Source organism: Psammomys obesus, unplaced genomic scaffold (genome assembly GCF_907164565.1).
Source record: "Psammomys obesus unplaced genomic scaffold, mPsaObe1.curated_primary_1811, whole genome shotgun sequence".
Classification (NCBI taxonomy): domain Eukaryota; kingdom Metazoa; phylum Chordata; class Mammalia; order Rodentia; family Muridae; genus Psammomys; species Psammomys obesus.
The window spans coordinates 26,236,522-26,246,250 of NW_026596040.1; positions in this window are offsets into that span (position 1 = coordinate 26,236,522).

Below are 9,729 nucleotides of genomic sequence, written 5' to 3' on the forward strand. Positions count from 1 at the left end.
TAATGTAAATATCTAATATGCAACCCCTGAAGGGGTAGCGACCCACAAGTTGAAAACCACTGTTTTAAGGCATGAATGAGTCTACTGTTAACTTTAGACCAAGGGGAGTAATGGGATGACTTTAGAGATTCTCCTCAGGACACAGAGAAAAACAGCTAATGGCTAATGGCTGTTTCCTGTACCTTCCTCCTCTCAGCTGCCTGGTAACACCATGTGGTCAGACCTGCCTTTCCTGCTTTGTAAGCTCTGGTTGGTCTAAATGGATCATGGTTCTTCCTCCTGCCGCTGGCTGATCACTTCCGTAACCAAGCACAAGCCAATCACATGTGGCATGTTCCAGAAAGTAGTGCAGGAGTCAGCCCAAAAGATGCAATGCTTAGGTCTCCCTCTCTGTCCTCAACAGAACAGACAGCAGGGGGATGCCTGAGTACCTTGAGACTGTGAGAAGGCTGGCTTGAAGCTGAATCCAAAACGGAGAAAGCTGAGCTCCAGAAATGCAAAGAAACAGAACATGAGCCCTGACCTCTCCCTAGCCTTTTCTTCCATTGTGTGAGCAATAAAGTCCCATGCTGTTGTGCTAGTCTGTAGGCTAATTTTGTTCTACGTCTCAAAGACATTTAAGTATCCACACCGCCACCTCCTCCTTTACCCTTTGACGGTAGTTATTTCTTCCTTATTGCTTCCTCCCAAGTTTCTTATATAATTCTACATTTCTAGTTTTCCTTTGGGCAGAATTGAGCTGAGAACCACAGGGCTGCCTGTGACCTTCCAGTAACTCAGGAGAAGAATTCATCAAGATACTTTTATCTGTCTGGGGGAAAACCCTGAGATGGTTCAAAAAAGGAAGGGACAACACAGGTATCTGCTGTCATAGTTCTTTGGAAATATCCCATGAGCCCTGGGCAAGATTCTTGTCACTCTACTCCCATGCCTCATTAGCTATTACAGAACTTCGGAGCTCCAGACTGCAGTGCTCCTTAGACTAGAAGCCACTGATTCCACAACGGCCTGGCCAGCTCCACCAACCATGTCTCCTTAGAGAATTCCTGTCTCTCCTTCCATGTTCTACTTGGTCTATTCAATTGATGTAAGGCTGAACTGTAATCTCTGAGGGAAGGCTAGGCCCCTGCCTTACTTTACATAGTTCTCACAATGACCACAGACATTGGCTTGTAGATTTATCCTACCTTCCATTCCTATGGTTCCCCTAACACTCAGACTTTAACATGGTACCAGTAGCTAAGAAAGAGGTATTCTGAAATGATGCCAATAAATCTTTACCTATCCTTTAAGGTAATAAACATATCATCATTTTCAGGACAGAACATATTTTTCTCTTATTTGTCATCAATACATTCTAAGGTAGAAACCTCTTTTAGAATTGTTGTTTTGACACACTGTTTTCAAGTATAGAATTTTTCCCAAAGTATCTAATTTTTCACTGTGCCACTGTCAATGAGAAGATTTTTTTCTATTACTTTGCATAGTTACGATGGTCCTATCCTGAAGTCTTACACGATAGCCTTTTTAATGACAAAGGTGAAGGACCTGCTTTTGTTGAGAAACTACGGTGCCACGCACGGGTACTTCAGGTGTTTCTGTTCCTCGCATCCCCTATCAACCCTGTTAAAATGGGTGCTACCTTTATTTTACAGGTGAGAAAACTGGGATGGAGCCAGAGGTGGATTCCAAATTGAGCTTCAGATCCTGCCCTTTCTTCTGGAAGACTATTCAACTTCCCACAGCACCCCACAGAAGAGGAAATTCACAGACACATCCTGTGAAACAGCCTTGGCAACCTCTCAAAACATTTACACATCAATACACACTGTTCAAAAGGGATGGAGTTGGGATTTTGCGTCTGATTGGGATGCGAACTCCACTCTACTGATGTTTGGTAAACACTCCAAAAGGACAAAGTGTTTAGAGATTTAAAATGTATTTGGATCCTGATTTTTAATAACTGCACCTGCCTGCTGGCCATCAGCACTTTTTAATACAGGATGCATCGAGTTTTTGCCGAGGAAGGTTGCTCACATCCTTGGTTTCAGTTCAAAACTTTTAGAGTGCACAAGCTCTGCTTCCTTAGCTGGCATGCTGGTATAATCAGACTACATGCCTTTACAATGTTCTTTTTTGGCTAATAGAGCTTAACCATTCTTAACTGAAGGAAGGTCACCTTTGAAAAAGTGAAGAAGCTATGAAAAGGAGATAATTCAAACAGAAGCAGGTGAAATGCTGGAGTTGCTTTAATCTATTTTTAAATGGTTGTCAGATGCCTGTAACTGACACCCTTAATTGGAAGTTCTAAAGTTTAAATGTATTCATTAAAATTTACTAAAATGTAACATGACGATGAAACCATTTTTTTTTTTTTTGATTGATTGATTTCCCTTCTTGGCTGACTTTTCCCCTCAGGTTTCTTTAATCTATTGAATGACAGTCAATGTCTATATAAGCCATTTTTAAACACCCGATGTCTTTCCAGCAGCTTGATCTACTACTGCACGACGCCCTGCTGCCCACCTAGAAAGCTAACAACTGAACAAAATATTCAGCTGCCCGGAGCTAGAACCAGCCGGGTACTTGCCTCAACCCCTCAAGTTTGCAGCGGATATGGACTTCATTTATAAATTGGTCCTTTGGGCCATTTTTTTTTTTTATGTTTGTTGCTTTAGCTGTTAAAAGACAAATATGATGTGAAAGTAATGATTTTAACCACTGGCAAAGCAAAATAAACAAACATTTTTAAATGTTCCCAGTTTGCATAGAGGTCAGAGGGGACTTGACTCAAGACCTTGAGCATTTGGCCACATTAAAGCCACAGTATCCCAGCCAGCCTCAGTCTGTTCCAGAAGGAAATGATCCGCTTTGTTCTCTGTTGTAGAAAATGTCAGTGGTAATAATATATTTAAAGCAGTGGCAATCCTTGTTAGAAACCCAAATTCTCCATACTTACTTTTCGATACTGTTTGTCCCAGGGATGTTATTGGAGGGCTGGCTTGTTGTTGGGGTCCCCTGGCTGTATGTGAAGCATTGATTGGATATCCTTTTGTCCTTGTCCCCTGAAAGGGACTCAACTTCAGGGTCTTGTCCACTAACAGATCAAAGCACAGTTGGTTCTGTTTCAGAAAAACTCATGTCTTCTTAAGAGGGTAAAGTCTGTGCCCAAGCAAGTTCTGGAAGAAGAGCATGTTTTGCCTGCCCTTGAATGAACTAGGTCACTGCTGAAGCTGGAGAATATTTTTTAGCATCACTGTGATGAAACTTGAGGGCCGTTTTCTGCAGTAGGTGTGACACTTGTTGACACTGCCTGCCGGGGAGGCCCTGGCAAAGGGACTTGATGAAACACAGCCCCAGAGGGAGCTGAAATCCAGATGAGCTGTCACTGACTGCTGCTGGTGAAGGGCAGCTCTTTGCAAAGCCCATGCAGGACCTTGACTTTACTGCTCTCCTCTTAGGACAGTAATCACATTGAGGGAATTAAGCATCTGAAGTCATGGCAGAAAACCTCCGGGGAGTGTGGAAGGAGGTGAAAATGAGAGCTTGTATGTTGTTCATTTAGAAATGGTGCTAAGTCTTCCTCTGAAGCTCTCTGAGCAGAAGGCACAGAAGGCAGGACACTCCTATCCTCTTTCCTCTCTCTTGTTTTGGTTGCAGTAATAAGAAATAAGAGAAAAACTAAGTGTAGTACAAGCCTATAATCCCAGGACTCAGGAGGCCAAAGTGAGAGTGTTATCATGAGTCCAAAGACAGCCTGGACAATGTAGCAAGACCTGTCTCAAAACAAAAACAAAAACAAAGCAGATCAAATAGCAACAAAAAAACAGTAATGTGGGAGTACATCCCAGCACTTGTGGAGTGGAGGCAGAAAAATCAAGAGTTTCAAGGCCATTCAAGCACCCTAGGCTATATGAGACCTTGTCTTAAAAACAAAGTCAGGTCTGGAGAGAGGGGGTGGGCAGTGTCAATCTCTGAGTTCAAGGCCAGCCTAGTCTACAGAGTGAGTTCCAAAACCCTGTCCTGGGGTGGGGGGAACACCACCAACAAAAACAAAACAAACAACAACAACAAAGAGTCAGGCAGGCATGGGGGCACAATCCCAGCACTTGGGAGGCAGAGACAAGCAGATCTCTATAAATTTGGGGCCAAACTGGAATATATAACTGACTTCCAGGTCAGCCAGGGCTACATAGAGAGACCCTATCCCTAAATAAAGAAACGAAAAAGTAAATAAATAAATAATAAAAATCAGGAGAAATCATAGGAAAAAAAAAATGCCACAGTCCCTAGTACTTCCATTTGTCAGCAATTGTTCCTGTTTCAAAATAGTTTTTAGTGTGGGCAGTTCTTTGAATTTTGTTCAGATTCAAAAAAGGACATGGAAAATCCAGAGGCGTCCTTTTGTAAGTCCCCTTGCCTCACTACAAAAATATTTTAATGCTTGATACCTGGAAACTGACTAGCTAGAAGGAAACCTCTTGTGAGACAGAGATGGCTAAAATTAGCACCTTTAAGTGGGTGACTTTGAAAGGGACATGACTGAAACTTCACTCTGTAGTGAGCACTGTGCTCCTCAAAAGCAAAGCGTCTGTACATGCTGCCTGTGTGCCTTGCTGTTCTTGGCAGAAGATGTTCACAGCACACACACAAAAAAACAAAAACAAAAACAAACCAACAAAGTCGCTCTCTGAAGTTATTAAGTATCAAAAGGTACCTTGTACAACTGAGAGGTTCGGTTTTTTCAGTTTTAGCAGCACATAAGAAGAAAGGTGAAAGGGTCTAACACCCATCCCTTTGTAGGCACGCCCCCTTGAAGGCACGCCCATGAAATGGAACTGAACACAGAACCAAACCCCTGTGACTTGTGGGTATCTGCTGGTTTCATATAAAGCTGGGTGGTTTTCTCAGCTTACTGTCTGTTCCAGAGAAGGGGTGAAAAGGAGGTGTGACAATAAAGAATAAACAAACTGAGCCATGGAGATGGCTCAGTAGGTAAAGTCACTTATCGCCAAGCCTGACAACCTGAGTCCCATGCAGGGACTTGCTTATAGGAGAGGATTAATTCCTCTAGGTTGTCCTCCAACCTCTCTGTATGCTGCGGCACGTGCCCGTGTACACACTGAATACACAAATAAATCAATTTACTTAAAAACGTAAGAATAAACAGATGCCACACAAACACAGCAGGAGAGGATAAAGCCAAAAGGAACAAATGGCCCAAGACAACAGATCAACATGACTTGCCTGGAGTTCTTATTTGGGCCAGCTTAGACTCACTCTGAGGTTTCCTTTTATCTCAGGACCAATTCCTCTTGAATCCCTAGTATTTGTCTCCTAATAAAATAAATGTAATGATATGGATATCTGCATGCCCATGCTTACAGTGTTCACAATGGCCTATCTACAGAATCAGCCTGCATTGTCCTCAACAGATGAATGGATAAAGAAAACATGGCACTTGTACACAATTGACTATTCATTCTCCCATTCGAAAAAACACAGTTATGTTGTTTGCAGGAAAATGGAAGGAACTGGAGATCATCATGTGAGCTAAGCCAGCCCCACAAAGAGAAGCATGATGGTTAGTCATTGCAACCTTGACTGGACTTAGAACTCACCTCTGAAAAACATCTCTGCGTGTGGGTGAGGGTATTCCCAGAACTTCTGCCGAGGCTGGAAGATGAACCTGCGTGTGGGCGGTGCCATTCTATGAGCAAGGGTTCTGGGATGAATAAACAGAAGGCTAGCTAAGCCGCACACTCACCGTTCTCTCTCTGCAATGTGCCTGGCCACCTAATGTACCTGCCGCCATGTCTTCCTCACCCTGATGGCCTGTGTCCTTCTTGAACTGTAAGCCAAAACAAACCCTGCCTCACTTAGGTTGCTTTTTGTCTGGTCTTTGATCGAAGCAATGAGAAAAGTAGCCAACACAAAAGGCATCGTGTGTTTTCTATCACATGTGCAATTGGGCATGTTAGATTTTTATTATCCTGATGCAAGCTAGGTCCGACTATGAAGAAGAACCCTCAGCTGAGAAGGTGCCTCCATCTGATTGGCCTATAACTATGTCCATGAGGGTCTCTTGATTAGCGACTGGTGTTGGGGGGCAGCCCACTCTGGGGAGTGCCACCTCCCGAGAGGGTGGTCTCATGCACTGTACAAAAGCAGGCTAAGCGAGCACTGGGAGCAAACCAGCAAGCAGCATTCCTCACGGCCTCTGCCTCAGCTCCTGCCTCCAGGTTCCTGCCTCTAGCTCCTGCCCTGACCTCCCTCCAAGGTAGATTGTAAAGTGTTAGCCGACAAAGGCTTTCCTTCCCAAATGGCTTTTGGTCATGGTGTTCCTCACCATGGACTAGAACAGGTGAGCACGGAAGTAGAGTAGCAACTATTAAATATATGAAAGGTAGAGGGACAAGAAAAGAGGAATAGAACAGATGAACAAGTCGACATGCATATAAGCATGTATGGAAATATTATAATGAAGCCCACTGCTTTGTATGATTTATATACTAATGAAGGTAAAATGAATGTATGAAGCTGAAATGTACATACATACATCTACACATATGTATTAGATCTGACTTCATTTGCTTTCTTAATCATTTCATCAGTCCACAGATAATAGAATTTTTGTTTTAAGCACAGGTTTTAGAGAGCATGGCTACACAAAAATCAGAAACAGAAACCATGGAATCAAGCCCTATTTGGCAAGAATATTTGCATTGAATTTTCTATGTTTGCTCAGAGGAAAGATAGAAGTAAGGTTTTGAAAAGGAAATGGAAGACCTACACATTTTTATTACATTAAAAAAACACAAGTTTGTAATCGAAAATAAAACATTTAGCATCATTCCAAGAAAACAGTATTGAATATTTTTTTAAATGTGTTTAAATGATCTCTTTTTCTGAAGCTAGGGTTTAAGCCAGGGGTCCTCAACCTTCAGTTTGTGACCCCTTTGAGGGAACAAATGACCTTTTCACAGGAATCACATATCAGATACCCTGTGTATCAGATACTTACATTATGATTCATAACAGTAGAAAAGCTGCAGTTATGGAGTAGCAATGAAAATAATTTTATGGTTAGGGGTCACCACAACATGAGGAACTGTATTAATGGGTCACAGCATTAGGAAGGTTGAGAACCACTGTGTAAATAAAAGAAAAATATTTCATTTATAGAGCAATTTCCCTTCTATTGAGAAGAAATGCATTTTATATCAGATCTTTTAAAACCCCTCCCCAAAAGGCCTTTTGGCATTCCCAGAATTCCAGTTGTTATTTTCTTAGCTTCACAATGAGTAGTCATCCTTGTGGTCACAGCCATCAGAAGTTTGTTGAGGGTAGAGAGAACTAGTCCGTTGCTACCTAATCCGAACACTTTGAGCAATTTAGGATCTTAGCTGCTCTTTGCTCAAACAACTTGGGTTAGGACTGGTACGTGAGGAGTTCTTCTGCTTGTGTTGGTCTTCCTGGCACGGTGGATCTGTGTGGTGTAGGATGGCAGAAGTGACGTCATACACCCCCCCCTCCCCGGCTGAACACATTCTTGGCTGAGGCTTGATACCAATCACATGCAAGATCAGAGCCTCTGCCAGAGTCCTCGGGACAAGCTGCAGCTGCTTAGGTCTTGCTTTAGGGAGCTGCTAGTGTTTGAGAAGGTCCCCCTGCCTGACAGCCCTACTCAACCATTCTTCCTTATCCAGGGTCCCCAAGTTCTCTTCAGTGGACACGACCTGACACAGTCACATGCAAACTCCTCCCAGCACAAACGTGTATCTAACATGACTGCCACCGCTCAGGTAGGTCCTCTCAGCACGCTTTTTCCTCCCTTGCACACACTGATGAAAAGTATTATAAATCTCCCCCTGAACTCATGGTGGCTTTTCTATACCATTCTCTCTGTGGGAGGAGGTTGAATGCACAAACACTTGCAAAATAACAATGCAAACACAATTCTATCAGAATCGGTACATCTGCTCTCCCATACACATATGAATATTTAGAGCCTGGAATTAATCTTCCTCAAGGTGTCAAATTATTAGCAACAGTAAGGGTCACAGGACACAAGTATCTGTCGTGCTCCTGAAGTGTTATTTCAACTACCAAAATCCAAAATATCAAAAACAGTTTGAAAGTCACCTTATCTAAGCTAGGCATACCTAGTACATACCTGTGATCCCAGCACTCGGAGAGGTAGGCAGATGCTTTTGAGTTCGAGGACAGAATGGTCTACAACGTGAGTCCAGAACAGCCACAGCTACACAGAGAAACCCTGTCTCGAAAAAAACAAACAACAACAAACAAAACAAAACAAAGAAGATGCTTTCTAAGATGGGCAGTGGTGATGCCTTTAATCCCAGCACTTGAGAGGCAGAGAGAGATGGATGGATCTCTGAGTTCAAAGCTGGCTTGATCTACAGAGAGAGTTCCAGGAGAGCCAGAACTATACAGAGAAAACCTATCTAAAACAATTAAAAAGAAGAAGAAGAAGAAGAAGAAGAAGAAGAAGAAGATTGCCTCCTTAACATTCAAATGATCTTTAATGCATTTTAAACAATAGAAGAAGTTGTTTGAGAGGGAGTCCATTTCTTTAGGATTGCTTATATAACATTATTTCAAGCAGAAGCTTGTCATGGCTTATACCACTGGTAAAAAAAAAAATCAGAAAAAAATATGTAGAAATGCAATTGCTATGTCAGGCAGTAAATACATTTGCACTTTGATACTTTTTCTTATATTGTCCTTTGAAGAATAATAGCCAATTTATGGGCTGGAACATAGCTCAGCAGTAAAGTACTTCCCCAGCATGCATAGGCTCTGGGTTTGGTTTAAATTTTCCCTAATAATATGAGATGCTACATTTGAAGTAGTTTTGTCAAACAGTGTCAATATTTTTATCTGCCAATTTAATAGATGACACTAAATAGATGGTATTATTGCATCATTTAATTGAATTTGTTATTTAAAAAAGAAGGCATGTGTTTTTTTCATACTTTCAAAAGACCATTTGAATGCCTTTGCCTGTGGATTGCCTATTATCCTGCCCAGCTTTTTTACTGACTTGTAAGAATGCCTTCTTTATTAAAGATAGAACCTTTTGTCCTTAAAGTATTTGCAATTTATCAGTAGTAATTTTACCTTACCTGTTACATTTTTCATGAGGAAAAGGTGTTAACTTCTATGTAAGTAATATGCCAGCTATTTACCTGAAGGCTTCTGGGATTTCTCGATTCTCAGAAAACTATGAATGTAATGACATTTTCCCGAATTTCTTCTTGTGTTTCCATCGTTTCAGTTTTGAAAAATATAATGTAAATCTTTCATACACTTGAAATTTTGGAAAGTGTGATTCATGACTTAAGGAAATACTTTCCTTAGTCATCTCAATACCCAGTTATTTAAAATAAAAATTTCCCCAATAATTCAAAAATGACATTTACTATAAACTCACATATGTTTGGGTCCCTCTATATTTAAATCCACTGATTGGTATTTAAGGCTTTTACAGTCTGTTTTGATATTTGGTGAGGCCAGTCCCTTTACAATGCCCATTACTTTTTTCAAGACAGGTTTTCTCTGTGTAGCCTTGGCTGTCCTGGAACTTACTCTGTAGACCAGGCAGGCCTTGAACTCACAGAGATCTGCCTGCCTCTGCCTCCCTGAGTGCTGGGATCAAAGGTGTATCCTGCCACCACTGGCTTTTTTTTTTTTTTTTTTTTAATG